Consider the following 9,262-nt stretch of genomic DNA (forward strand, 5'->3'; position numbering starts at 1 on the left):
ATATATTTAGATTGAAGTATAATGTGAGAGTTATATTTAATTAGATAAAGAATATAGCAATGTACATATTTAAACTATTTTAATAACAGAGGTAAATTGACCTTCTTCCTTTTGTACTATTCTAAATATGGGGGCTTCACTTCTTTTCATGGGTTCCTAGGCATTTTTCGATAGAAAGGAGTATTTATCACCTCACCATTACTCTTATTGTTTTTTTTTTCTCTTTTCATTTAGCAAAGAAATAAAGAAATTGTAGAGAGTTGTGGAGAACTGTAGAGTACATTTAAACACTTCGGAGATTTTTATGGCATATGGTTATATGAAAAAAAAAAAATTAGACCGATAATGATTGACAAAACTATTGAAAATTTAAAGAAATACAAGAATAAAGTGTATTTCATGAAGAAATTATTCTCTAGAAATTAGAAAGAAGTTAGCAAAAATAATGAAAGTTGATTACAAGTGAATCGACAATTGGTTGAAGACAAGTATTTTAACAAAAATAAGTGTTGTTGACAAAGTGTATCAATACAAGTTGAAGATGAGCTTCAACAAAATTAAAAGTTGGAGAAAAGTAGTTAGAGAAAAATATTACAACTAGAGATGTACAAACAAAATCAATAATTCGAGTCAAATCGAAAGAGAAAAAATGACTATGATTTGGTATTGATAAAAAATCACAAGTAATTTTGTTTGATTTAAACTAAGACAAAATCAAACCCAAATCAAACCAACCTGATATACATGTATACAAGTTTTATAAATATATTATACATAAAAATATTTATCGTAATATAACTTATAAAATATTTCTTAAGCTTTTTCATCATTTTTGTCTTTTAAGGTATTATTTCAAATTTGAACCCAGACTTTTCTAGTGGTGTAATAAGTTTTGTAGCTTATAAATGTAAATGACACAAATAAAGTTCAAACCATAACAAAATCAACATTAATGCTAATAATAAAAAAACTAATTTAACGCTTGGAAAGACTATAGTGTTGGATATCTACTTCAAAATTTTACATAGTTTCAAACAATAAAAATGGGTAAAAGTTTTATATTGGTTTGGACAGTGAAATGTATAACAATTTTGTATTTTTTATGTAGCGTTTAGTCATGTAATAGTACATGTCTTATAATATAGTTGTATCATGCTATAATTATAGGTATATTTAGAGCACGAGTCGTATGTTTTGTGCTATGAAAATTTTATTAGGAAAAAACTCTGAGATAATTTAAAAAATGAGATCGAAAAACCTGACTTTTATTGATTGAAATTGATTATAGATTTAAATATCCGATAAAATTGATTTGATTTGATAATTGAAAAGCCTGCACCAATCTGATCTATGTACATCCTTAGCGTCAAGTTGATGAGAAGTACATCAACATTAGAAAATTGGAGGGAACTGCTCCAACACAAATTTAAAAAATTGAAAGATTGAAGAAAAATGCTCCAATACAACAACAACAAATGACAATCATATACATCTTTGAATTATGGGAGAATGTTGGAAGACTAATTCAAAGTAAATTAAATTTGTTAAGGATTTGAATATTTGTTTGATTCATGTCTAAATAAGATTTTTAATCAAAATAGTATCTGGAACAAACCGGTGGTGGCCTCTAGTATGGAGTGTTGTCTTGATTTTCGAAGGGTTTAGCCGTATTCTATTAGTGTCTCGCTTTTAATTACATAGTCATATATATGTTGTTTATTGTGTTTATGTTATCACATGATTTGTGGTTGTTACTGTTTTCTTATTAATTGCTTTGTTTTCTTCACTATCGTTTTCCCTTTTTAATACCTACTTTGATATGTTGTACTCGAACCAAGGGTCCTCTGGAAACAACCTTTACCTCCACGAGGTAGGGATATGGTCTCCATAAACTCTACCCTTCCCTTACTCCACTTGTAAAATTTCACCATATATATTATTGTTGTTATTGTATAGGAATAGATATTCTAATCCCTAGCTAGAATAGATTTTTCATTATTATAAATAGTGATACTTTTACTTATTTTTATAATATAGCAAAGTAGTAGAGGGATTGTAGAGAGTTGTGGAGACTTATAGAGTAAATTCAAAGATGTCTGAGATTTTGAATAAATGTATATACTAATCATGAATAACTATTATGCAGCTAAAACAAAAATTAGCACAATATTGAACTATCATCTTGACAAAGAACTTCTTGATAAGCAGATAATTTTGTTCTTTCCAAGCAGAAAATTAGAAGGGAAGTACGACGCACTGAGTTGCTGTTATGTACAAGAATTCAAGAAGGGACATGATAGGTTCAAGCCACCTAAATGCAAGGTAATGTTCCGTACAATAGATCTAACATGTCCAGATCTTTTGTCGGGTTCATTATACTAGTTCACAAGCATTCCAACCTGTCCTACTTCGAAAATCGTAGATTATCAATCCAATCTTTGAGAAAACAAAGAAAACATGAGACATCCATTTCTATCTATGATCCCACTTCCAAGCATCTATCCAGTTATGGCAACTTGCTTGGAATTGAAACATATGCGTATGCAATATATGGTAGAAAGTGAAAGTCAAGAGGGGGATGGGGTGAATTAAAATTTCTTTTAGTCAATTTCCTGTAATGGCCAATCAACTCACTTGTACGTTAGTAGAATAAATAAACAGTAATAATAACTTGCAGTAAGTAAATAACACAGAGTGTTTTTATACTGGTTTGGATCACCGATGTGGTGCCTATAGTCCAGTCCCCTTGGGTTACAAGGGTTTCCTTAAGAGCTTGTTGAGAATTTGGGTGTTATAGAATGTTACAATTAAGAGCCCCGTCTGATATGCAAATCAGATCTTCTTCTTTGACACAACCTCTACCTGTATAACCTACACTCAGATATTTCTCTCTCTTTTCTTTTCAATTGTTCACTCAAGTGTGTACAAAGTTTTATGAAAGATAAAAGAAGATTACAATATAAGTTCAAGTGAAGTGCATCCTTCACATCTAAGTCTGAGGGGGTATATATATAAATGAACAGACTTGTGCTCTTGTAAGGAAAACCCAATGGAGTTATACTTCAATCAAGGATTTGAGGAATCCCTTGATTGAGACGATTTGTTGATCTATGTCCATATTAGATATGTGTATGGTAAATCACATTCCTTCCTTCTTGACAGATATGATTCGATTATGTGCTTGGCTGAAGGATTTATCTTATCTTGACTCTTTGGCTTGATCTGATTTCCTCTCTTCTCTTGATGGCTTGGCTCTATTCTTGGCTTGATTGATGATTCCTTGATCTGGTCCTATCAATCACGATTTGCTTGATTGATCTGCTGCCAACTTTAGGCCTTTTGTTAATGATTCTTTAATCCCTTTGATTATGCCTTTCCTTTATGAAGTAATTGTAAGGATCAGAATATATTGCTTTCCATGTTGGTGTTGTTTTGCTTGGACCCTTTCCTTATTGGATCTCCATGCCAGCGAGAATTGTGAGTAGTGTGTTAAGTGTCATTTATCAGAATTTACATAACATTAAGAAGCTAACAATCTCCCCCTTTCTGATAATGACAATTAATTCACAATTTTAAATGGAGTGTGGAGAGACAATGATACTTCCCTGAGATATGGCAGTATGTGTAGCTCCCCCTGCCTTGAAGGCTTCAGGAATGTGTCGAACTTTGAAGTTGGTTCCCCTGTATTAAAAATTGTGGTGGCAAATTTTCTCCCCCTTTGGCATAATCAAAAAGAACAAAACACCAAACCTGGTACTTAATTAATAAATTAGGTAATGCCAAGACATTCTCGAAGGAAACAAAATCTTTCCTCAGGTAAAAGTTTTGTAAAGATATCGGCTAACTGATTCTTAGAATCAATAAATTCAAGCACAAAATCACCATTTTCAACATGATCACGAATAAAATGATGCTTGATATCTATGTGTTTAGCTCTAGAATGATGCACAATATATTTAGATAGACTAATAGCACTAGTATTATCGCAAAAAACAGGTACTCCCTCAAAGGATAAATCATAGTCAAGGATTTGATGCATCACCCAAAGTAGTTGAGTGCCACAACTTCCAACCGCCAAATACTCAGATTCAGTAGTTGAGAGGGCAACAGAGGTTTGTTTCTTACTATGCCAGGAAATAAGAGATTTTCCCAAAAATTGGCATGTTCCACTAATGTTTTTTCTGTCATTTTTATCACCTGCAAAGTCAGCATCTGAATATCCAATTAAATCAAAACTTTCAGAAAAAGGATACCATAACCCCATATTAGAGGTTCCAATGAGATATCGAATGATTCGTTTCACAGTGGTGAGATGTGATTCCTTTGGAGCGGATTGAAATCATGCGCATTTGCAAACGCTGAACATGATGTTTGGTCGACTAGCAGTGAGATATAATAGAGACCCAATCATTACTCGATAAAGTTTTTCGTCAACTGTTCTTCCTGTTATATCGGATTCTAGACAAGTGGAGGGACTCATGGGAATTCCAAAGGCTTTACCCTTTTCCAGTCCAAACATTTTGATCAACTCTTTTGCATACTTACCTTGATTTATAAAAATTCCTTTATCTGACTGCTTAATTTGAAGACCGAGAAAGAATGAGAGCTCGCCCATAAGACTCATTTCTAATTCACCTTTCATGAGATTTGCAAATTTCTCACAAAGAGAAGGATTAGAACTTCCAAATATAATATCATCAACATAAATTTGAATAATAAGAATGAAGCAATCATATTTTTTTGTAAATAGAGTCGTATCAATTTTCCCTCTTTGGAAATTATTTTATAAGAAAAGTGCTCAATCTTTTATACCAAGTTTTTGGGGCTTGTTTTAGACCATAGAGATCTTTCGATAATTTAAAAACATAATCATGACGAGAGGGATTTTCAAAACCGGGATGTTGTTTAACAAAAACTTCTTCTTTAATAAATCCATTTAAAAATGCGCTTTTAACGTCCATTTGGAAAAGTTTGAAACGATTGAAAGAAGCAAACGCTAAAAGAATTCGAATAGATTCTAACCTTGCCACAGGAGCAAAGGTTTCATCATAGTCGAATCCTTCTTGTTGTGAGTAACCTGGAGCTACTAACCTGGCCTTATTCCAAATAACCTTTCCGTTTTTGTCCAATTTGTTGCGAAAAACCTACTTGGTTCCTATTACTGAACAGTTCTTAGGTCTTTCAATAAGAGTCCACACTTGATTCTTTTCAAATTGATCAAGTTCTTCTTTCATTGCTTGTATCCATGACTCATTTTTCATTACTTCATTAATTCATTTTGGTTTCATTTGGGATATGAGAGCCAATGAAGTTTGTTCTTGAGAGAGGATCTTGTCTGGATTTTGTCATCTAGTTTTCCAGAATGAAGTTTTCAGGATAGCTGGCGTTGTGTCTCCATTCCCTGGGAATATTTACTTTGTCAGCTGGAGTAGTCGAATTTGCTTCTGCAGTAGCTAGCTCTTAGTGAGATTTTCAGTGGACACTTTTGGAATATCTTTTGCTGGTTTGAATCAATCAATTTCATCCTCGCCTGCTTCACTTTCATGTATTCTTGGATTAGTGTCATCAAATACCACATGAACAGACTCTGCAACACTTAAAGTTCTTTTTCTTAAAAACACGAAAGGCCCGGCTAATGGGAGCATAACCTAGAAAAATACCTTCGTCACTTCTTGGATCGCACTTACCAAGATTGTTCTTATCGTTGTTGTGGATGAAGCATTTGCATCCAAACGGATGGAAGTAGCTGATGTTTGGTTTCTTACCTCTCCATAGTTCATATGGAGTCCTCTTTAGTATAGGTATGATAAGACACCTGTTAATAATGTGACAAGCAGTACTTACAACTTCTACCCAAAAATGATCGGAAAGATTTCGATCGAGAAGCATAGTTCTTACTGTATATTGTAGTGAGCGATTTTGCCTTTCTACAACTCCGTTTTGTTGAGGTGATCTGGGTGAAGAGAAGTTTTGAGTGAATCCATTTTGAGCACAGAATTCTTCAAAAGCTTTATTCTCGAATTCACCACCATGATCACTATGAATAGTTGTGATGAAGTAACCGGCATCTCTTTGAATTTTTCTACCAAAAAACTTCAAAGCCAGCAAGAGCTTCATTTGTATGAGTGAGAAAGATTACCCATGTGAACCTTGAGAAATCATCAACAATTACGAATGCATATCGTTTACCTCCAATGTTAGTAGTCCGAGTAGGACCAAATAGATCCATGTGAAGGAGCTAAAGGGGTTTAGAAGTACTTACAATATCATTTCCTTTAAAGAATGAACGAGTTTGATTACCCATTTGACATGCGTCACAAATATGATCTTTCTCAAACTTTAGTTTAGGCAGACCAATGACTAGTTCAAGTCTACAAAGTTTTTCAAGAGCATGCATACTTGCGTGTCCAAGCTTTCGATGCCATATCCAAGGATCGCTTGAGACTGCAGTAAGACAAGTAAGAGATGGAAAATCAACATTATTTAAAACATATATGTTATTAAGTAGATCTCCGATAAGAGTTAGCTTTTTCTTAGGATGTTTGATGATGCAACTGGCTGTGTTGAAAGTAACTTGAAATCCAACATCACATAATTGACTAATGCTGAGAAGGTTATGTTTAAGTCCCTCAACTAGATACACTTTGATTAGATCGCATGATGAGCTGAGTGTAACCCGACTCCAGTTACTTTCCCTTTAGCATTGTCTCCAAATCTGACACATCCCCCATTTATTCTTTTTACAGTTTTGGAGTTTTCTTTCTTTCCGCACATATGTCTGGAGCATCCACTATCAAGTACCCATATTCCTTTTCTGTAGGTTTTCTTGGATGGCTCCTGCAAAACAATAAGATTAGTTTCTTTTAGGTACCCAAGCATTTTTTGGTCTTTGATGATTAGTAACTTTTGGTCTCCAAATCCACTTTCCAGAAGAATATTTTCTACAGTTAAAAGATTTGAGACCAATGTAACACCCCGTATTCGAAACAGAATAAAAATGCAAATTTTGAGAAGTTGCAGGTGTAACCCACGGTTGCCATCCACAGACCGTAGGTCAAACCACGGCCCGTGGTGGTGGTTCGTGGTTCACCACTGCAACCCCTCCCCAACCCAGCTCAGAAAATCGGCTAAGTCCCGACCCACGGTCTGTAGGTCAGACCACGGTCCGTGGATCAAGACTCCTTTACCCAGCCTCTGACACGAACTACGATCGCCCAGCATGGACCTTCGTTCGATCCACGGTCCGTAGGTCTGACTGTAGATATGGGTCAGCAGTCAGTTAGGGGAGAATTGTTGAGTGGGTCAACTTTAGATGGTCATAAATCTTAGCACAAAAGGAATTATGTGACCCATGACATATGATATGATAGATAATTGAATCCTCTTTCCAACGCCATTAAGTTTGCTAAAATCCGACATACGAATAAAAAGTTATGCTTGTTTTAGTAAAGCCTTGTCGGGCTGACTTGACCGACGACCCCAATCTACGGACTGCCGATTGACCTACGACTTGTAGGTCCAATCCGTCGGTCACTCCGATAGCAATTAAGTCAGGGGTCTTTTGGTCTTTTCCTATTTCGTTGGACCTCTAAGATACGTCGTTTAGACCCTAAATCATGTGGTTTTAGTCAATTTAAGTCTAGAAACATAGCTAGAACTTATCTAAGTCAAATCATTAATCAAAACATAGAAAATTAGAGCGTAAAAGGTGAAGAGAAGTCAAGAACCCTAGTTCAAGAACGCAGCAAGGTTCCTTCAGTTTCATCACAGAAATCAAAGATTTCTCCGCAGAATTCGTCACCAGGTATGTGTGATTTCACTAGTGGGTTCCTTTCGTCCATTAGGTCCCTAGAATTCAGTTAAATTTTTGATTCCATAATTATACAAACCTAGGGTTTCTAGAATTTCAACAGATCATCATGAATTAGTTATTTAAATGTTCAAAATCATATTATCATATTATTGTTCAGTTTACTGCATAAATTTCAGAACCCTAGCTATGTATTTCTTTAGTTCTTGAATTACACATGCTAGGTCAGATATCTCAGTTATTAAGTTATACATGCCTCAGTTATTAATGCATCATTTACAGATTAATTGTTGCATTCTCAGTTTGCATGTTCAGTTTTGAGTTATCCATATTCAGTCATAACCAGTGAAACACTTAATTCATTGGTAGTAGCATAATACCGAGTTGGATTAGGGTTCAGCATACCCATATAGTCCCAGAACTACGAGCCACATAGGTGTAAGTCCCCTCTGTGGGCAACATCAGTTTAGTGATCACGTCAGTCATGCCTCTATACCTTTGGCCTGGTATATTGGGTCCTCTCGATGGGGCGTATACACCGGACTCCACATTTAGCTCATGTGATTTTATTGTCGGTTATTAGTAGCTCCCATAGTTCAGTTAGACTTTGTTGCATTGACCACATTTACAGTTCATTTAGTATTCAGTCAGCATGTTATAAATTGGTCATTGCATTCAGTTAGCTCAGTATTCAGTATCTATATCATGTCCAAATTATTTCATTGCTTTATTTCTTTATTCAGTTATATGTTATTTCAGCTTTACTCTATCCTGCATGCTCAGTACCTTTCAAGTACTGATGCATACGTGTACTACATCTTCTCGTGATGTAGGATCAGGTTCTCAGCATCCAGATCACGCTTAGGTCAGTTCCCGATCTTCAGTTCAACAGCATAAGTGGTGAGTCCTCATTCTTTGAGGACTAGTGACATGTTTATCTTTATCGCTTTGTCTTTTAGTTTCAAATTTTCTAGACCTAGTTGGGGCATTGATATACCGTGAGTTTACGGTATTTCTAATACATTTCACTTACAAGTTGTGTGTGTCTAGGGCCTTTTTGTATTGGTTTTTATCGTATTTTGCATGAAAGATGTTCAGACGCGGAAGTATAGAGACAGCTGAAAGAAATGCAAAAAAAGGGCATTCACGGAGGTGATCTACGGACCGTAGGTCCATTGACGGTCCGTAGGTGATGACCGTAGACTAGCAGGCAACGTATGGATGACAAAATAGGGAAATCTGACCAAGTGTGGAACCATGGTGGCCATTGACGGTCCGTAGATTGATTTACGGACCATACTGATTGATCAGTAGAATGATACTACGAGAGTTCCAGTACCTGATTTTTGAAAATTCTAAGTGTAGAGCTACGAAGGGGACGGTCCGTACTACAAGTCCGTCGTTTGCTTCAGAGAAGCTGATTTTTGGAAGCTGAAATATTTTCTAAGTCCT

This window comes from Solanum stenotomum, chromosome 12 (genome assembly GCF_019186545.1).
Source record: "Solanum stenotomum isolate F172 chromosome 12, ASM1918654v1, whole genome shotgun sequence".
In the NCBI taxonomy this organism is placed as follows: domain Eukaryota; kingdom Viridiplantae; phylum Streptophyta; class Magnoliopsida; order Solanales; family Solanaceae; genus Solanum; species Solanum stenotomum.